Source organism: Myodes glareolus, chromosome 6, assembly GCF_982192425.1.
Source record: "Myodes glareolus chromosome 6, mMyoGla1.1, whole genome shotgun sequence".
Taxonomy (NCBI): Eukaryota; Metazoa; Chordata; class Mammalia; order Rodentia; family Cricetidae; genus Myodes; species Myodes glareolus.
This window is the reverse complement of record NC_142031.1, coordinates 102,476,772-102,499,048: the sequence shown is the minus strand read 5'-3', so window position 1 is coordinate 102,499,048 and position 22,277 is coordinate 102,476,772. Positions and strand designations below refer to the sequence as shown.

The 22,277-nt window shown below is 37.3% G+C and overlaps 1 protein-coding gene and 1 pseudogene across 6 annotated transcripts in view; one reads left to right on the top strand and one right to left on the bottom strand.

The window, feature by feature from the left end:
- The window catches only part of Ncoa1 (nuclear receptor coactivator 1), a 205,946-nt gene that overhangs the window by 13,566 nt on the left and 170,103 nt on the right, over positions 1 to 22,277 (top strand). The window lies entirely within an intron of this gene.
- LOC125402097 (ATP synthase F(0) complex subunit C2, mitochondrial pseudogene) lies at positions 20,636 to 21,243 on the bottom strand (annotated as a pseudogene).

Genomic DNA, 22,277 nt, shown 5'->3' with positions numbered 1-22,277 from the left:
ATGATTATTGGGTTGTTTCTGTTTTAAGTTGTATCCTTTTCTTCTAACCCACTTGTAAATTGCACAGGGGAGAGATGATTTTCATACTATTTTGTACTTTAGTGCTTTCATAGTTCTCTACTCAAAGGTATGTTTATAAAGCTGTTACTGATGGTGTTTGGAGCCTAGCATCGTTTGGGTAGACATCCTGGAGGAAGTGGACTTATGTTAGAATATATAGGATCTGAAATGATGCTTTAAACATAGTTCCATGGTACATGAAAAAGGGGTTAGGTAGTTAAGTATATAATGGAGGTTTGATATATTTTCTGAAACATGAAATAACTTCTTTGGTTATTGTGGATTTTCCCAAAGTGACATGTTACCTCTCAAAGTAGTCATAGAGCCCTGTATAAGGGGCTAGCAAATAATGACAAAACCCGTAAGTGAACAGAACATGGCTTTGCCTCACCATAGAAGAACTTACTTTCTTCCTTCCTTCCTTCCTTCCTTCCTTCCTTCCTTCCTTCCTTCCTTCCTTCCTTCCTTCCCTCCCTCCCTCCCTCCCTCCCTCTCTCCTTCCTTCCTTCCTTCCTTCCTTCCTTCCTTTCTCTCCCTCCTTCTTTCTTTCTCTCTTTCTTTCTCTTTTCTTTTCCTTTTTTTTTTGATTTTTTTTGAGACAGAGTTTCTCTATGTAACAGCCCTAGCTGGCTTGGAACTATCTCTGTAGACCAGGCTAGCCTCAAACTCCCAGAGATCTGACTGCCTCTGCCTCCCAAGTGAGATTAAAGACATGCACCACATCTGCCCACTAAAGAACTAATTATCTTTATTGAGGTGAATATCAAAATGGGAAGGCCCTGCTTGGGAGTTATTGAACAATAGTAAGACCTTTATATGTGGGTAAATAGAACTTTAAACAAAAGATTTACTTATTTTAATATTATGTGTATGAGTGTTTTGCATGTCTTGTGTGTATGGACACCTTGTGATTGCCTTGATGACTGCAGAGGCTAGGAAAGGGCATTGGATACCATGAAACTGGAGTTATAGATGGTTGGGAGCCATAATGTGGGTGCTGGGAAAACCATCTGAGTGCTCTGGAAGAGAAACCAGTGCTGTTATTCTCTGAGCTCTTTCTACAGTTTCTAAACACAACTTATTATTGTTAGATTTCCTTGTAATAGGAGTTTGTAGGTGCTGAATGATAATCTTCAGATCAATTAAAAGTCAAATTTACTAATGTCTCTATTATAGTGTTATATAAAATAATAAGCTTTAGTTTGTTGTGAATATTTGAAACTTGCAGAAAGTGAATATTTGCTTTGGTATAAACGCTTCAAAACTTTCCTACTTAGAGGACTTGATTGGTAAGATTATAGGATGAGAAAAACAAGAGTAAAGGGCTTTGGGATACCAGTGGAGACTTTTTGATGTCTGAGAAGTTTTCTGTAGTATTTCTGGAGGTCTTCACTTACCTTTTTTCAATACTGATAATTAATTTAAGTCTGTATTTCTTTTTTATTTGCCTTTCTAATGATTGCTTTGATAAGGAATCTTGGGGAGTTTTAAATTTAGCCCGCGTATGCAGAACTAGATTACCACATCAGTTACTGTTCCAGTGCCAGGAAGAGACACCATGACCAAGATAACTTATAAAAAAAAAAGACATTTTTTGGGGATCACAGTTTCAGAGGGTTAGTCCGAGACCATTATGGAGGGAGTATGGTGGCAGGCAGGCGGCTGGCAGGCGGCAGGCAGGCGGCAGGCAGACAGGTGGTCACTGGAGCAGCAGCTAAGAGCTTACATCTTTTCTGAAAGTTGGAGGCAGAGAGATGTTGTAGGAGGCCACTTGTTGCTTCCTGGCTGCTCAGCCCCAAAATAAACACATAGAGACTATATTATTCAAATCACTGCTTGGCCCATTAGCTCTAGCTTCTTATTGGCTAACTCTTATATCTTAATTTAACCCATCTCTATTAATCTGTGTATTGCCATGTGGCTGTGGCTTACCAGATAATGTTCCATCTGTCTATCTCCATTCAGGACTACATGGCTTCTCCCTGACTCTGCCCTTCTTCCTCCCAGCATTCTGTTTAGTTTTCCCTGCCTACTGAAGTTCTGCCCTATCTATAGGCCAAGACAGTTTCTTTATTCACTAATGGTAATCACAACATATAGAGGGAAATCCCACATCAGAGAGAAAGCTAATTATAATGGCATGGGCTTTTGAAACATCAAAACCCATCCTCGGTGATACACTTCCTCCAACAAGGCCACATCTCCTAATCCTTATCAAACAGTTCCACCAATTGGGGACCAAGCATTCAAGCATGAGCCAATGGGGGCCATCCTCATTCAAATCACCATGGACATGTAGATCTTTATAGGTGAGGAAACTATAACTATATTTTTCCATTAGTAGTATTTCTTTTTTTTTTTCATTAGTAGTATTTCTAAAGTTATCAGTCCTTCACTTTTTGGAACTTGGGCTTTATTTTTACCACATTATAATACTTTCTTCCCTTTTGAGCAAAAAAGTAAGCCATATATATCTATAAAATACTTGACTGCATTCTAATAGTAAGTTCAAATAAGTGAAAGTACATAGAATTAGGAAGTGAAATTGTAGTAAAATTACATAACATATGTTAATATATTCTCTTAGTACCTGTTATCTATTTTTTATTTTAGGTGGTACCATGATCTTTCATAATACCCCATTCCCTTGGACATATTGATTGTTGCAGAATGGATGGCTATATGAGTAAAACAGTTTTAGTGTAATTGCCTGTGATTCAAAATCACTTAGCATGAGGAAGCCAGGCTTATCTCATTGGAGTTGCTGAACTGAATGAAGACAGACAAGTACTATGAAAGTTACACTTCTGCTGTGTGAAAGAATGAGGCTGTTAGTTTTCCATCACTTTGACAGAATAAAGGAGAATATCATCTCAAAGGAGGAAATGTTTAGTTTGACTTGTGGTGTTAGATCTTAGCCTTTTGTCTATTCTTTCAAGGCTGCTGTGAGTCAGAAGGTCGTGGCCTCAGGGGTCATATAGCAGAGCAGAGCTGGACACTGAATGACACCCAGAAAGCAGAAAAAGAGGAAGGGTCCTGGGACAAAGGCATGTCTCCTAGTGACCTGTCTCTTCCAACTAGGTTCTGCCTAACGTTGAACATTTCAGATTTGTACACTACGAGAGGCCAGCACACAGACTGACTGAACCAGAGATTCCCTCACACTCACTCACCCTTTTGTATACTTTTGTGTGCATAAGCATAGAGAATCTTTGGAGCCTTTGGATCCTGTAGAACCTTAAATAAGACTTACCCATTATTTTCAGTTCAATGAGCTATTTGGCTGCTTAATTTGCATGTGCTAGTGTGAATTGGGTGTCTGGCTTTTGGAATCAAAAGACTCTTGACTGCTCTAGATTCCTGTTGTTACATATGTTGCTCACATATTCACAAACGTACACATTAAGTCAGACACACAAAAAATACCTTATAAGTTATTGGCCTTTTTTTTTTTACACCCATAAGTATTTTTGTATGCTAGAAGATGGAGAAGTCATTTTATCTTTTCAATGACTACCTAACTTTACAATTGAATGTATATTATGTTATTATTTAACCAACACCCTTTTGATGAACGATAAGATAAAGTTTTGTTTTGAATACCTGCTTTTTAGTAATGTTTATTTAATTTGTATGCATTTGTTATATGTGTTGGGCACACATGTGTGCTGGCATGCTCTTGGAAGTCAGAGGACAACTTGTTAGAGTCAGTTCTCTCTTTGTCAATCTCCACCTGGAATCTCAGGTCCTCAGGCTTGGCATCAATCTCCTTTACCAGCTGAACCATGTTGCCTTCCCAAGATAAACAGTGTTTCTGTTGCAAAATACATTTCAGTAAACTTGTATTTGTTTCATATGTATGAGAACATTCCCATGGGGCTATTGGATATATACATATAAAACCTGACGTTCATTCAAATTGTACCCCCAAAGCTACATTAATTTACATTCCCTCTCCCAGATGTAATAGCAGCTGCTTTCCTCACCTCAGTTAGCTCTGCCTGTTATCAGCCATCTCTAGTTGTACATATCTGCTGGTTGAAAATGGTAACTTGTAGTTTGTAGTGCCTTGACTATTGGGAAAGCTGATAATCTTAGCAAATATTTATTGTATTTTGGGTTTTCCATATCAGAGTTCTACTATTCTTATTTGTTCACTGTCCTCTTGACCTGTTTGCCCTTTTTTAAAATTAATTTTTTCCTTTCATGGCCTTAATATACTAATGTTCTAGCTTACACCAACTAGGGATGGCTTTGGAAGACTGCTAATTAGTTCTTTTAGAGGTAAATGAAATCTACTTCAAAGCTCTTATGTATTTTTACATACATCTCTGGATATTTAGTTAACATGTTTAATAACTAGATATCTGCAGAAGTCAGTTAAATAGCCTATAGGTGCTTTAACTGAGTTAATTTTACAGTTGTGCTGAATTTTTGAAATTCTTTGAAAATTTTCAGTGTCAAAATTTTATGACCATTCCAGCTAAGCCTGGTAGTCTCAAAATTTAGGAGGCTAAAGCAGGGGAATTGCCAGGTGGAGGCTAGCCTGAGCTATACAGTGAGTTCAAGGCCAATCTACATAACTAATGAGAATCTGTCTTAAACATAGACCAAGCGTTAATGATATAGCCTAGTGGTAGAACATTTTCTAGTATGTACAAGGTCCTGTGTTCAATTCCTAGCAACACTTTGTGTTGTTGAATATTGTGAATGAACTGATTGCTAGTTAATTGGTAACTACTCAGAATTGTTTTCAGAGGTGAGCTGCTGCCATTTACTTTCTTGGCTAGCAGCTGTGAAAGGTAGATTGGCTGCCTGCTTTGATATGTTATTGATTTCTTAATTTTTATAAGGAAATATTATTCCAAACTTGATTGGCTATGAAATACACACACACACACACACACACACACACACACACACACACACACGCGCGCGCGCACATATGCTCATGTTATCAGTTAGCTTCACTCAGCAAGTGTATATCTGCTTTCAGTGCTGTTACTTACTTTTTAAAAAATACACCTAGTAATCAGAATTACATTTCCTGGAGAATTACTGAAAACATAGTCAATGCATTGCTTTAAAGCCAATCACTTTTTGCCTGGATCAAATCAGAATATCTGAGAACTATTTGTGTTGGCTACATTGTTTTAGAGGGGTAAAATTGCTCTTACAGACCTTTCTTTAGTATAATGCAATCAACATTTATTGAGAGTCATTAAAACAAACAGCATTGTGAAATTCACTACTCTTCTTACTGTGGAGTTCTTGTGGAGGCATTATCTCCTTTATCACAGTGCCCTTGTTAGTGTTGTTACTGCTGCTATTACGGGAACTATAAACAGCTGATCTGGAGGACTGACACTCAACACAAATGAGCTAATATTTGATAGACAAATAGTACTTCTGGCTGAAGGCAGATGCTCATGTCTTTGCTTTATTGGTGAGGATGAATGATTGAAGAGTTAGGCCATGGTCTCTGGAGCTGGAATTCCTGAACATGACTTCTGGCTCTGCTACTTCCTGGTTACAGGTAGCTTCACCTGTTGGTGCTTTAGCTTTTCATCTATTGATGGTAATGGGAATTGTAACTACTTCCACCAAGATGAGAGCATTTTCTGAGTTTCCATAGGAAAAGGCTTAACACATGCCCGACTTGTGGGGGGGTATCCAATGAAGATGAGCTATTGTCATTTCTTTCCCCTCTATTGCTTTTCAGCATTGCTAATATTAGAACCCTTGTAGAAAATTGCCCCTATTCTTGGTGCCAGGAAAAGCTATCTTTCCTTTGATCAGCTTGTGTATATTACATAGTCATCACAACTCTTGAAACTGATGGTATTTCTCTCTAGAAGGGAGCCCAGGGATTAGTGAGTGGTCTTTCCCTTACAATGGTCTGGGAATTTGGGACATATGGTTTATATGGTAAATTTACTGTTGATTTAGTCTTAATATTCTTCTTTCATTTTCTTTCTCTTTTCCCAATTTAATTTCTTTCTTTTTATTTATTAGATACCTTTGTGTAGATGTGACCAAATACCTGACAGAAGCAATTTTGATAAAGATTTATTGTGATTTATGATCTTATAGGTTCCATCCATGGTTGTTTGGCTATTGTGGCAGTGGGTGTATGTGGCAGAGGAGAGTTACTCAGCTAATGGCAGACAGTCAGCAGAGAGAGGAAAAAGACTAGGGACCCTGTGTGACTTTTAAAGTTATACCCTAGTGACCTGCTCCCTCCATCTATATCCACCCACAAAGTTTCCGCAGCCTCGCAAAGCAGTACCACCAGCTGAAGACAAGTCATTTCCAACATCAGTCTGTTGCGCACACTTCATATTGAAACCATCACAAATTGTAATGCACCCTGGGAGCTGTCGCAGATATCTGGGGGATAGTGTGGAAATGACTGATATTGTTATAATTCATGCCCATATTGAGATGTCACATTAATTTTCATTAATTTCTCCTTAAGATGACTACTTCTTGATAAGTAGGAAATTTCCATCTTCCATCACAGTGGATAGACTGCTTCTAGATCAGTTCCTGTTATAGTTAATCCTGTAGAAAGGGTGAACTTTTTTAAGCTTCCGTTATGTACATGTTCCTTTGTGACTTCTCTTGTATTTTATTGTTCTATCCTTTGATCTTTGCGTCAGCCATCTCTTACAGATTTGGGGGTGAGACTCATTTTAAAAACTTGTAAATCGCCAGGCAGTGGTGGCCTTTAATCCCAGCACTTGGAGGCAGACGCTGGCAGTTGGAGGACAGCCTGGACTACAGAGCAAGTTCCAGGACAGCCAGGGCTATACAGAGGAATCCTGTCTTCAAAAACCAAAACCAACCAACCAATCCAACAAACAAAACAAAAATAAAAAACAACTTGTAAATATTTGTAAATAACTCTCTGGAAAAAGAATTTTATATTAGGTCATAGCATAGGCAGTACGACGGTTACATGCTGTTAATCTTTTTTTTTAAATGTCAATTTGTTGATTTACAAAGAATTTTTCTAGTTTACATATTCCTAAATGTTCTGGTTATGTCACTAGTATATTTGTTTCCTCGGGAAGATGAACATGAGGTTGCACTATCTCCTGGTTTTTGGGGAGAGTTAAGAACACTTAAATCCCTGTCCTCCTCTCTTACATGTAATTTTATCTTTTGAAGAACCTGGGTGATTTGTAGTCTGGGTTTTGATTTAGTTTGCCATACTGCCATGTCCCCCGAGTTTGCAGTGCTGCTGTGTCCTGTGAGTTTCATGTAAGTTGATATTTTGGTGTAAAAATATGGCTAAGGTTTAATTTGGGGGAGAGGGGCACAAGACATATTCTGGCTTTCCTTTTATGTGTTAGCGGTTGTTACAATTGCTATTGGCTTTTGATTCTTAAGATACTAAAAAGATCACTATAGTGTTTAGCTGAAAAAAGGGGGAGACAATGTATGGTAATGGTAGCATACATTGTAGAGACGGGAATGCCACAGACTGTTGGAGGGGAAAAGCAATGTTGTCAGGAATGGAAGAATACCTAGTTTTGGTCTTGGCTCCGTGAGCAGAGCTATTTGTCCTTGAATAATTAACACAAGGGTGGCAGCAGCTAATACTCACTAGTACTTACTTTATACCAGGTTCTGTGCAAAGTCATTTATGTATGTCATATAATCTCATTTTTTAAACTACTTTACAAGTCAGACATTATCATCTTTTTTTGTTCTTCAGAAAGGTTAGGCAAAGTGTTCAAGGCCATGCCACTAAGAAGTTGGGTATCAAAGGCCTCCAGCTCTGCTACACACCATCATGTGCTTTGTTCATTCATGTTTATAAAATGGGTACAAACATAGCTGCTGCATCGGCCTCACGGAATTAATTGTATGTTGTTTGTGAAAATGCCTTGAAAAATGGGTTGATGTTAAAATGAAATGCAACTGAGCTGACAAGTAAAGGAGGATAGCCTTTGTCTCCAAGAGAATGAAGATTCTGGAAGAAAGAAAACCTCTAGTCATTTTCTAACTTCTTTTCCCATAACTGTTGCTGTTGAAATATGGGAAATATGAGTTTTTCTTTTGCTAAAAACAAGAATGGCAGAGATTTTATAGGTGGTAAACATCACGTGTCAGGGGTTGCCTAAAACTCCCTTGTGAACTGTGACACCAATTACTCCAGGAGCCAATTACATAGGCCCAGTAAAGATATGCTTAAGAAAGTAAGAGTAGAGTAACTATTAATCTCTTTTTCTAAAAGCACAAATAATTACAAGTGAATTAGTAATTGAATTTATAGTATTTTGCCTCTGTAGCTGAGTAAGTAGGTGATATGTTAAAATTATTTTTTTAACATGTTTTATATGTTTGAAACTATTTTGTAATTAATAAAACTACTAAAAGTACAGACCACTAATATTTGCATATATAATAGATAAGACAAAAAGAACTCTGTGCTGTCACTTACAGTAAGTCAGTAGTGAGTACATGGGACTGGTGGGAAAAGGTCTGTGACTGTGGCCAGGCTCGGGGCAGAGAGCCTGATGATTAGTTACAGATATGCAGAGTGATAGATATTTGTTTTGTTTTCTTGCTGCTGTTTGGTAATAGGTGTACTACAGTGTTCCAGCGCATAACTGGGATCGTTGGGTTTTAGTTAATTGTTTCTTGCAGTTCTTCCATTACTCCGTAAGTCATATAGCCTGATGCCACTTACTGTGGTGAAATAGCTAGGATTTCACTGTGATATTCCCCAAAGAGCTTTCTTCTTTATTTGTTTTAATCTTTAGTTAAAAAATTAGATTCATTTATTTTATTTTCTATGTATGAGTGTCTTGCCTGCATGCATATATGTGCATCATGTGAATGTCTGGGGCCCACAGAGGCCAGAAGAGGGCATTGAGTCACCTGGAACTGGAATTGCAAATGGTTGTGAGTCACCATGTAGGTACTGGGAACTGAATCCCCATCTTCTGCAAGAGCAGCAAGTGCTCTAATCTGCTAAGTCAGCTTTCTAGCTCATTTTCTGTGTTTTATTTGGGTATTTGTTGAGATAGGGTCTGACTTTGTACCTCTGATTGACCTGGACCTCGTAGAGACCTACCTGCCTCTAAGTGCTTGGACTAAAGGCAAGCTTGGCTCTTCTCTATTTTTGCTGAGATATAATTCATATACCATAAACCACCCTTTGAAGGACTACAGTTTGGTGGCCATTGGTGTTTTCTCAGTATTATACAATTATTACTACTACTTAATAATACTAGATTATTTTATTATCTCAGAAGTTCTATGCCCAGGAGCAGTTGCTCCTTGTTCTCCATTTCTGAGTCCTTGGCAGCCACTAATATACCTCCTATCTCTGTGGATTTCCCTATTAGCGACGTTTTATATAATTGGCATCGTAGAATGAGTGACCTTTTCTGTCAGTTTCTTTTGACTTTATACTTTCATGGTTTATTCATATTAAAGCAGATATTTGTTGTTTGTTTTATGGCCACACGATATTTTATTATATTCCATTTAAAATATTTAAAAATTTTGTTTATTTTATGTGTAAATTTATTTTGTCTGCATGCATGTCTGTGTACCGTGTGCATGACTGGTGCCCAGGAGTGCCAGAAGAGGGTGTGAGATCCCCAGGAACTAGAGTTACAGATGCTTGCGAACCTTCATGTGGGTGTTGGGAATCAAACATTGGTCCTCTGGAAGAACGAACAGCTCTTAACTACTAAGCCATCTCTATAGTTCTTCCATTTTTACTATCACTGTAACCAGTTTTTAGAATAAGCTCCTATAGTCACAAAAAGCTATGCTTGTCACCTGTCCCCAGTATTTAAAAGACAAGTAATTATGAAAAGTGGAGAAAGATTTATTCTGTGGCCACATTGTGAAGAGGCACAGATAGAGGAACCTAATGACTCCTAGTCTAGCTTTGGGGTACCAGTTGAGCTTTAGACTTAAATGAAAGAAGAATTTGGGCAAGAGTCAGGGTTTGGGCTGGTTGATGATTGTCTCTGTTCTGCTTGCTCAACATGATCCGTAGAAGTTCTGTTGCTGTCTTGTTTGTGAGGATCAGTCTGGTTCATACAAGATCATTTCCAACCCATGATACAGCCTTGCCTTAGTGGATCATTCATCTGTATTCAGAGTGCATGCATGTGTGCGTATGCATGTGCGCGCGTGCGCGCGCTGCGCGCGTGTGTGTGTGTGTGTGTGTGTGTGTGTGTGTGTGTGTGACTTAGAGATACTCTAAGTCTTCTAAGAGATTTTTCTGTTTCTGGAATCTTAAGGTGGCCTCAAAGGAAAGGTTAAGGACAATGACTGATATCTGAGTCTTCAGCCAAGGTAAGGAAAGTGACAAACAGAAAATGAAGGGCGTTGTCAGGCTTTCATCTGTTTTTAGTTTCCTTCTGGGCCCATTTGGGAGCCAGTGCTTCTCAGTAAAAGCAGCTGTTATATAGCCATTTGATTATGAATAGTGCTGCTGTGATATTCTTGTACAGGTTTTTACATGGGCATATGATTTTGCTTTTATTGACTGTAATAGAACTGGAATTACGGATCATATGGCAACACTGTGTTTAACATTTTTGAGAAGTGTGAAGGTGTTTTCTAAATGACTGAAGCATTTACACCCCACTAGGAGTGAAGAGGGGTACTGAGTCTCCATATCCCCACAAGTTCATATTTGACTTTTGGTTGCATCCATACTAGTGACATAGTAGTGTAAATCTGATTTTGATTTCCGAATTGAAGTTGAACAGCTTTTCAGATGCCTCTTGACCACTTGTACATCTTTCATGAACAAATCTCAGCTCAGATCTTTTGCCCATTTTTTGAGTTGTTTTTTTATTACTGAATTATACATATTCTTTATCTATTCTGATTGCAAATCTCACATCAGATATATGGTTTTCAAATATCTTCTTTCTTCTGAGTGTCTTTTTAAAAATTTCTTAGTGGTATCCCTCGATAGACAAAGATTTAAATTTTGGTAGAGCAAAATTAATTTTTTCTTGTTGTGCTTTTCATGTCATGGTTAAGAAACCATTGCCTAATCTAGATTCAGTTTTTACACTTATGTCTTTGTGCTAGCTCAAGTTATTTTTTTGCTATGCAGTGGAAGATCTCAATTATTTTGCAGTAAGATACTTGCTTGGCAATATTTTAATTGCTTGGCAATATTTTAATTGCTTTATGATTCTGTTACTTCGTTAGTTTCTTCTCTGATTCCCTCATAATAAGTGTCTTGTTGTTATTGAGTTTTTTTTTTAAACCGAGGCCATATTAACCTTTGCACTTATAGAATGTGAGGATTCTGAGTAAGTGTCGATGATGCAGCCTAGCCTGTTAGCAGAGTAGAGTCCTCATGTCTGATAAACAGCCTTTAAACTTCTTGGGTACTTGCTCATGAGTGTATATGGTACTGTATGAGAATATGCTACTGAGGCTAAGAGACTGCAACTAGTCAAATATTTCATAAATAGTGTTTCAGAAAGAACAGAGGGTTAGGAGCACATGTGTCCATAGTTGCAATCAGTTGTTTTCCCCTGTGGCATTTTAAGTGAATAGGAGTTGATAAGTGCATCATAACTCACAGTTGTCTTAACTTTAAGAAAGAACCTTATATCTACCACTATAGTAGGAGAAATGAAATTCTTAAAGCAGTTGGGTTTAATTTTAAGAATTTAATGGTTGGTTTCATCAATGTCCCTTTAAATCTTTAAGCCCCAAATTAAACTCAGCACTTCACTTAGGCCAGAGTAGTACAAAGTACTGTTAGCCAACAGCTCTTTTGTTTTCCTTTTTATATGATTCAGAATTAAGCTGTTTTGAGGAACTGGGGGCTATTTGGAGTTTTTTTTAAATCAATGAAATCCTTTTCTAAACTAAGAATTAATTTGTCTTATTCCTTTGAAATTCCAGACTTATTATGAAAGTTGCTTCATGACTATGTGTTTTCTAGACCTTCTCTATTACTAATTGGCTATGGCCAGTTATAGCCATATACACCCGCCCCACACGCCTTACATGCTGAGTTTTAATACCTCTGTTTTTCAGTACAGTTGGGTGATTAAATAAGGTGATTTGTATCTGTGTTTGTGCATAGCTTTAGCACAAACAAATGGAACTAAGATTGTAAAAACAGCTGTTGGCCACACGTGGTTCTTTGCTGACTTTACTTATTCTTGATCAGGCCTTAACTGTTTATTAAATAGCACCCATATATTTTAAACATGAAGCAAAAAACAAGCGGTAGTATATCAATTATCCCATGTGCCTTTCATGCAATTCATGTGAAACCTTAGCAGTTTGTCCTAATTTGGGGAACTGCGGGAGAGGTACCAGTTTCCTGGAAAAACTGTATCATGAATGTTTTTATCTCCATGCGTAATATAGTTAATTGTTTTGTATGTTTTAAGCTTTAGGTATATAGTGTTGTAATATGCATTTTTCTCTTATTTCCCCTCTGTGAGTTGTTTCATGGTTATACCACAATTTACCTGTCTATTCTCTTACTACATTTTGTAGGTAGTCTTCAATGTTGTATTATTAGACAGGCACAGATAACATTCAGTCAGAGACATTTTCAGTTAAATATGCATTCCTTTCTATAGAGTATGTGAGAGAGAGTAAGCAAAAGAGAATGAGTAAGACAAAATGTGTTTATTTGTAGAGATTAGGAATCTCTGGCTGAGCCAGGTGGTGGTGGCACACACCATTAATCATGGGGTAGAGGCAGGAGGATCTCTGAGTGTGAGGCAGCCTGGTCTACAGAGTGAATTCCAGGACATCCATGGCTACACAGAGAAGAAACCCTGTCTAGATTAAAAAAAAAATGGCTGAAGGAGAAAAAAATAATATCTACCTCTTAAGCTATAGGAAGTAATTTGACATTATTTTAAGGTTAGTTTTTTATTCTTATTTTAATTATATATATATGTGAGTGTCTGAGAATATGTTTATCCACAAAGTCCAGAAGAAGGTATCAGATCCCCTGGAGCTGGAGTTATTAGCAGTTGTGAGTTTTAGGAATTGAACTTGCGTCCTCTGTAAGAGCAGTACATGCTATTAGCCATGGAACCATCTCTTCAGGCCCTCATTTTAATAAAGCATCTAATCCACACTGTCAGTGTGAGTTTTTCTCCTTTCATATTTTCACCCCAAATTTGCATTTTGAAAAATAAGATTTTGGGAGTTCTAGATGGTAGTAAGTTTTTAGGTTCAGCAGTTTCTCTGGCTAGCTCTGGAAGAACTTGGTATAGTGAGGAAACATACTAACAAATGCACAGGTTTCTGGAGCTGTGAGGCTCAAGGCCTATCATTGATGCATTCTGGTATAAGGCCCATTGTATTCTTTTTAACTAATTTAGCTGGAAGTAACAAATCTTTACTTCTTGACAACAGTCCAGTTTTAAATATATTGCTAATAGTTTACATTGTTTGCAATTTATTTAATTAAGCTTTATCTAGAGCAAATAAGGGAACAGGATTCTAGCCCCTGGCAGTAATGTCTTCAAATAAGTATTATTCATATCATTAAATATGAAACTTGGTAATGAAAGTTTATATATATATATGTACATATATATATATAATGCTAAGTTTATATAGCTTAAGTTTTGAACATTGAAAGATACCTAAGGTGATTTCATGGCAAATAAATATGGCTAAATGTAGTGTGATGAGTGTCTAGTGAATCTGCAGGATTAATACAATGATAGTTACCATCTGTAAGTTAAAAGTAGGAAATGCTCAAATGCTACAAATTTAAAGTCAATTTTGTTATACTGTGTATATGTTTTAGCTCTTGTTTAAAGGACTTTTGTATAATGATGCAAATTTAAGGTAATTTTTGTTATAACATACTGTATATATATTTTTACTCTTGTTTAAAAGACTTGTATATTGATTCAAATTTTGTTATAGCATATTATATATATATATTTCTATTCTTGTTTGAGGTATTATGCTTATGCAGTTTGTTTAAAAATGCAATGTATAAATAAGAAATGAGGTTAGTAGTTAATCTATAATAATCAAACTTGTAGTAACAGCAGGTGTGTTTTCTAGGTTAAATAGGTTTATTTTAGATATATGGTCTTCAAAGACTTACAGAATATGGCATTTAAACTGTTTTGTTAATTTAGGCCTTTTCATAACACATCTGCTCCTGGCAGTACCAATTTACTTCAGAGATGATAGGCATGGAAGAAACTCCTTATGGAGTCTGCTTTCAATGTGGCGAGGCTAGTAGCTGCCTTCTATCCACACACAGTAAAAATATGTGCCTTTAGTTAGGCTGTTTATATATATTTTAAATTGTTCAAATTGTCTATTTTGCTTAAAATTTTTTTATTGTGTGTGTGTTGTCTGTATGTATGCCTGTGCAACATTATACGGGCAGTGCAGATGAGGGGGGCTGACCTCCTGAGTCTGGAGTTACAAATAGTTCCAAGCCACCATGTGGATGCTGGGAATTAAACCTGGATCCTTTAAAGAGCAGCCAATGCTTTTAACCATTGAGCCATCTCTCCAGTCCCCCTCCCCTTCTTTTTTAAGTTTCGCCGTGGGGCTGTAATTAGAGTGAGAAATGTAATTTTGGAAATTTACCACAGGGTACAGGGAAATGGGCAGCAAGAGTATGGCTAGAGTTTAGTCCTGTGGTCTAGGGAGCCTCAGAGATTCTGAGATTGGTATACTGGGGAATGTGGAATAGGGAATGGTGTCCACATGATGCCGTAAAACAATCCTACACCAGTTCAGAAGAATGGATAATAAAAGGGTTATTTATTTAAGAGGAAAACTTACAGATCACTGTCCTAAACAACAGTCCTCTGAACACAAACAAGAACAGAGTCTAGCAGCCCGAATGGGAGCCGGAAGCAAGAGAGCAGCGCACGTTTCCCACTTCTTTTTAAAGTATAAGAGACCATGCCCCAGTGGACTGGTTGGTATTTTAAAGGCTATTGGCTGAAGGAACAGAATGTGCTCCCACAGCATCCACAAGAGAGGAATATTAAAGGTCTGTTTTTATTTAAAAAATGACTAGGATTGTATTTTGGGGAACAACAATTTACGGAAAGTAAAACTTTTTCATCAAGTTCTTGTTTAATGATCCCTTCTCATTTGTTCAGACCTCAATTTTCTTTTTTTTGTGCTTATTTGCATTTCTGCTTTTATTTAAAAGTTCTAGGAAAAAGTGCAATCTCATCAGTGGCACATTGTTATCATATTGCACATGAAAATTACCTTGCATGTCTTTTAGAATATTGCCAATGTCCTTCAGTGTTATGGTCTTCCCCAATGTATCCTATAGAAATGAGGTTCCTGTAGGTCTCCAGCATTACATCTTTATAGAGATTCTTCTGGAAAGGATTCAGCTCAATTTTCTTTAGTGTATGTAATCTCTCTCTCTCTCTCTCTCTCAAGTTTGGGAGACTGGTTGTAAGAATGAAGATTAGATTGAATCTGAAACAGATAAAAGCAGACAGAAACAGACTCAGATGTAATTAGTGTTGTAGTAGATAGTTTGTGAAGTCAGCTTTTGTAGATTTGCCTGCCAGTTGAACTACGATGCACAGCGTTTGTTTTATGGGTAGATGCTCATAACATGCTAATAAATGACTGACATGCAGTTAAATAGGATATAATTTGTCCTGGAGGACAGGAATTTCAGAGTAAGGACAAGAATTAAGGAAACAGTCTGATGTGGAAGAGACTTTGCTTTTAATTTATCTCACTTCTGTTTGATTATCTTTAGTTATATGAAAACAACGGCCTCAAGGTATGGTCTTCCTGGTATTAGGGAATCCTGGTAACCCCCATGCCTCACTGTCTCATCTACTCACAGGTCTTCGAGCTAGTTACCCTGAGATTGTATAGGGAAAGTCTGGGTACACTTATGTGGGTCAGGACTTGGCTATTTGATGATGACTCCGGGGTCTGCGTTTTTTTGAAGAGAGCTATTCTGTTTCCTTTATGCTCTTTGATGCAGGTGCATTTCACTAGGCTGATTGCATACTATGTCATTGTTTTCAGATGCCTGCAAATGCTTTCGACTATTCTCTAATTTGTAACTCTTTTAAATTGTCTTATTTAGAACCTTACATATTGGTTCAGATCGAATCTCATAGTTCATAATAGAATGATTATTTAATCAGTGTGATTAAGATTGTCTAAGTTTGTAATTCATGCTTTTTCCCTAATAGATCTACTCCCTGTTTTGTTTGCATTAATCAACTCTTTGATCATATAAATATCTGGCCAATTAGCCTACCTACCTGCTCTCGTAATTGGCTACTAAGTCAGGTAGTTAGTTCTTCCTGTCTTCATTTTAAAGCAAGAGTAGAGGACAGTGGCTATCCTCAATGAGCCTTGGGCTTTAAGGGGTAGAAAAACTGGGCACTGGTATTTATTAGTAAAGTGTCCTTGGACTAGTGATTATTTAAGAATCTTTAATCTCTCATTACTGATATTGTGAGGTTTCCATGAAATAATCATTAGAAAATACTTCATACTATGGTTTCTTTATTCATAGTAATGTTTTATTGACCTTTAATCTTTTGACCTCTATTTCCATCCATAATCACGTTTTATTCTTTCTCTCTGTATTTTTGACTTTCTAAAATTATAAATGAAGTTATACAGTATTTTTTTCTGTGTTTGGCTTATTTTATTTAGTACAGTGCTCTCTAGGTTCTTCCATGTGTGGCAAATGGTAAAACTGCCTTTTTGGAGACTGAATCATGTTTCACATATAGATGTATCAATTATCCGTTGTCTGTTGATGGATACTTAGATTGTTTCTATATCTTGTCTACTATGATAATGTTGCACTGAGCACTGAGAATCCAGAGATCTTTCTGGGGCAATTTCATTTCCTCTGGTCATATACATAGAGGAAGGGGGATTACTGAATCACTACCCACTTGTTTTCGATGAATATTGCCTGTGGCACCCTCATCCATAGACACTTGAAGCCTTCATACACTGTTTTTTTTTCCTATACATGAAGATCTAATGAGAAAACAGTTTGTGATTATGCACACAGTAAAAGACTAAAAATTGAAACTAATAATAAAATAGAAAATGATATTAGAAACACAAGTGTAGTTTGTCTCTTTTGAAAGAGTCAAAACAAGTGCCTGTATATCTGGATTGTAGTTTCTATGTGTGACTGAAAGTATGGTAAGTAAAATGAGTAGGCGAGACTGCCGTAATTCTTTCCTAAATTTCCCCATTGTTGCACAGTTTTCCTTAACGGTCCCAGTTCTACCCACCAGAGTACAAGAGTTCCCTTTTCTTCACACATGTATCTCTTGGATCTCAATTATTGTTAACTCTTGTTTTGGTATACTGTCTGTCTCGAGGAGTGTACAGTCATGATATCTTAGTGGTTTTGTTTGTATTTTTTGATGAGTAATGATGTTTAGCATCTTTTCATTCATGTCCTTTGCCCACTTTAAAAATTTTGCCTTTGGGTTATGTGGAGTTTGTGAAATCATATTATTATGCTTTTAAAATTCATACATTTATGCAATATATACTGATTATATCTATACACCAGGACTTCCCTCCAATTCCCTTTATTGGTTCTTTATCCTTCCTCCCATCAAGCTTTCTGTCCACTTCTTTGTTAATAATAATCTCTTGAGTCTAGTTAATCTAATCATATGCACATGAATGTTTGGCCATCCACTGGCACGTGAGGAACCTATCAGCAGCCTCTTACAGCAACTGTGGTTATTTGTAGAAGACCTGCACAAGTTACCAAATTGTTCTTAATGTCAAATCCTTATCAGATGTGTGGTTTACAAATACTTTCCAATGCATAGGCTAGTTTTTTTAATTTTGTTGAGTGCTTCTTTGCTTGAGTTTTGGTGTGATAGTCAAAAAGTTATTCCCAGAACCAGAGATATTCTCTCCACGTTTTAATCCAAGAGTTTTATAGTTTTAGGTTTTATGTATCTTTAGTGTTTTAATCCATTTTGAGTTGATTTCTGCATATAATGTAACATTTGAATTCAGTTTATTTTACTGGTGAAAATGCTAAATTTATTTATTATCATTTTAGGGTAGGACCTTACTATATAACTTAAGCTGGCCTCTAACTCTTACACTTCTGTCTCTGTTGTACTGAGATTATAGGCCTGTGTCTTCATGCTCGGCTAAAAAAGTTGCTATAAACATTAACTAGTTATAATGGCATAAGTAAGAATCTTCCCATACAGAGACTACAGCAAACTTATGTACTGTTCTTAATTTCGATCTAGCTTGCTTTTAATCCAGTGACCTACCCTTCGATTATTTGCTTTATATCATCTGACTTACTTAGCTTTGTGTTGTCGATAGGTACAGTGAACAAGCTTTTACATTATTGCAAGTCACTAAAAGACACTTAACAGTGTAGCTTGGGATGGAGCTGGAGGCAGAGCATAAGGTCCTTCCTGTTCACCATCCAGGACTTTGCAGGGCACAAGTTTTCTAACCTTCATGATTTATCTTTGTTTACCTCTCTATAAAGACTCTTGAAAGCTGAATATCAAATGTGTATTCTCTTTGGTATTTTCTTGATTATTCTTTGAAAATTTGTAGATATTAATCTTATAAAAAAGATTGACCATATTTAGCAAATGAACCTGAACTCAGATATTTTTTCTAGTGGCAAAGTATAGATATGTTTTAGTTTTAGTGCATTTAAGATTTTAAAAATGGTTTTAAATTCCTTATTGACATTATTTTTAGTTCTCTGTACAACACCATAAATTATTCTTTCTTAGAAAATACTTTTATCAAGTGAGAGCCAAGATTACAAAATGTATCATGTACAATGCAGTGTTTCCGTTTTAGAATTAACAATAGCTCCCACCCCAGTTTATTCCTAAGTCTTTCAGTTATAAACAAGCAGAATATCTGAATGACTGTTGGGCAATTGACTTAAGTTTAAAAAAGATTCATCAGTTTGCTTACTAATAAGACCTGGAGGTGGATAAACAATTTTATTCTTATTTATTTATTTACTTAGAGATGTACTAGTGAGATGCCTCTGTTGGGATCAATACTGCAAACTTTTAGCTAATTCAAAGGGAGATGAAGGTGTCTCATGTGTAGAAAAGACTTTTTCTAATATTTCATCCTTTCCCAGTACTTGAGTGTGTGTTTCAGATTTGTGACTTATGTCCATCTTGCCTTGTAGGTAATTTATAGGTTACTTTATCCTGTGGTGTGCCATTATTTTAAATCTAGTTTTTAGTTTGTCTCTTCATTTTTGTGGTCTAGAAATTGAATTTGTGCTCTAGTTTGCTAGGTGAGTATTCATTTCAGCTACATCCATAGCCCTTTTTTGTTTTGTTTTACACAGCTAACTCTACGTCTTCATCTATGTGCACATTAAACATAGAACAGTATGTAGTGACTGTAGTGACATCCCAGTCACTGTCACAGGCTCACTGCTTCAGGTTCTTTTTATTTTGTTCTCTACTTCCTTAAAGATGACAAAGTCCAGGGTCCATGTTTATTTGGACTTAGGTGTGTAGCACCTTTAAAAAACTCTCCAGAGCTGCTAGGAAGGGGGAGGACTGAGTGAGATATGTGTTTTCAGTGGGAATAGTGAAGAGAAAAAGTGCTCATGATTAAAATAGATTTGAAAGGTTTCAGGTTCAAGGGGGACTGCCTTTTGGGTAAGGAATCTCTTAGAAGAGATATTAATGCCGTAGAGAGACAGCATGCTGTGGGCTCTGTGAGCTTAGAATTGTACAGATATTTCATTGTTGATTCTTTTAGTTTGTGAACATGAGCTGTCTATCCTGAGAGAACGCGTGTCCTCTCCAGGTTCTTATCAGCGCTTCATTCTTTTCTTTGTAGAGGTTATTTACTTCCAGAGTTCAGTCTTCTTGTTTTTTGTTTTGAGATAGGGTTTCTCCATGTAGCCCTGGCTGTCCTGGAACTCTCTCTGTTGACCAGACTGGCCTCAAACTCATAGAGAAATGCCTGTCTCTGCCTCCTAAGTGCTGAGATTAAAGGCATGTATCACCATGCCTGGCTGGTTAAGTGGGGTTTTTTTGTTTGTTTTGATTTTGCAGGTATTTTATTTTACTTTATGTTTCTATGACTGTTGTGAATGGTATTGCTTTCTTTATTTTTATTTTTTATTTTGTATATATGGTGTATGTATGTCTACACAGTGATACTTGTCTGTGCCTGTGTTTGTGGAGGTCAGAGGTCAATGTTGAGTCTTTTTTTTTTTTCCATTGCTCCCCACCGTATTTTTTGAGACAGACTCTCACTGAACCTGGAGCTTACTATTTAGGCCAAACAGACTGGCCAAAAGGCTGGAGGGATCTGGCTGTCTCTGTGCTAGCAGCATCCCTGCGTGCTTCCCAGTGCTGGGATTACTGACAAGCATCACCACCTGTTTTTTTCATGATTGCTATGGATCCAAATTCATATTCTCATGCCTGTACAATAAGCACGTTACCCTTTGAGTCATCGCCTCAGCCCCTAGAATCACTTTCTTGATTGATTTCTCAGCAATTTTGTTATTGCTGTATTTTTAATACAGATACTTGATTGATTTTATATCTTGAGATTTTTTTTATTATTAATACAGTATTTATTTGTCTTCCCTCTGTCAAACCCTGAGCCAGTCACTTTCCCCAGACTTCCTGGGGAGGTACAGGAAAAGGAACATACAGGGCAGATGGTACACAAAAGAACTATGGGAGGTGGAAGTGGAGACAGCTGCTTCACATGGCGAAGAGGGTGAGAAAGGCCACCATTAGGCAAAAGAGCCCCATGGCCTCTGAGAGGGCAAAGCCCAGAATGGTGTAGGAGAAGAGCTGTTGCTTCAGAAAAGGGTTCCTGGCATAACCAATGATGAGGCTCCCAAAAACAGTTCCAATCCCAGCCCTAGAACCAGCCACCCCAACAGTAGCAGCCCCGGCCCCAATGAACTTGGCGGCTGTGTCGATGTCTCTGGAAATGACACTGGTTTTTGAAAGCTGCGGCTAGGGACGAGTGAGGTCAAAGGATGAGGGATGGCCAAGCTCCTGAGGGCCTCATCTGTCCGTGTCTGTGGGTTCAGCTCCACTGCAGACAGTGGACGACTCAACAGCTGAGAGGTGCTCCTGACCAAGAAGCGGGTGGAGATGAACCTGGAACAGGCATACATTTTCAGGGGTGAGGGGCCACAGCAAGAGAACTGCTCCCAGGGTAGAGAAGACAGAGAGGCTACATCTTGAGATTTTACTGAGATTGTTTATTAGATTTGGGTGTCATTTTTAGAATTTTAAAATATAAAACTGTCATCTGAAAATAACTAATATGATTCCCCCTTCCCCCTTTGATACATTCATTTCTTGTTTTCTTGTTGCAGCTAACATCACTTGCACAGCATACAAAAGCGGAATAGTATATTATTAGATATTAACGGTGGACAGCATTTTCTTGTTAGAACCAGACTGGAAAGGCTTTTGGGTTTTCCACTCACTTTGGTGTTGGCTGTGGGTTCTTCATCTGTAGTCTTTATTGTGTTGTAGTACCTTCCTTCTTCTGTACCCTATTTCTTCTTCCTATTTCTTCTTCTTCTTCTTCTTCTTCTTCTTCTTCTTCTTCTTCTTCTTCTTCTTCTTCTTCTTCTTCTTCTTCTTCTTCTTCTTCTTCTTTCTTCTTCTTCTTCTTCTTCAGCTGGTCTTGTGGTTTTCTCTCTCTGTTGATGAGATGTGATGTATTTACTGACTTGCACATGGTGAATCATCCCATTGACCTTGATGCATCTTTTTTTATGTGCTGTTGATTTTGTTAAGTTCATCAAGTATGTTACCTGTAGTTACTTTTTTGTTGTGCTCTTACCTGGTTTAGGTATCAGGATAATGCTGGCCTTGTAGGGTGAGCTTTGAAGAGTTTCCTCCCATTTAATGTTTTCATTTGTTTGTTTTTGAGACCGGGTTTCTCTGTGAAGCACTGGCTGTCCTGGAACTCGCTCTGTGGACCAGTCTGACCTTGTACTCACAGAGATCCACCTTCCTCTTCCTCCTGAGTGCTGGGATTATAGGCATTTGAGATCATTGCTCAGCCTTCCATTTAAGTTTTGTGGCATAATTACAACATTGTTGTTAGTTCTTTAAAAATTTGTTGAAAACATAATTGCATAGTTTTTTTTGCAAATACTTAAAAATGTTACTGATTTCGTCTTGTTACTCATTAATTGACCAAGTTTTCTATGGCCATAT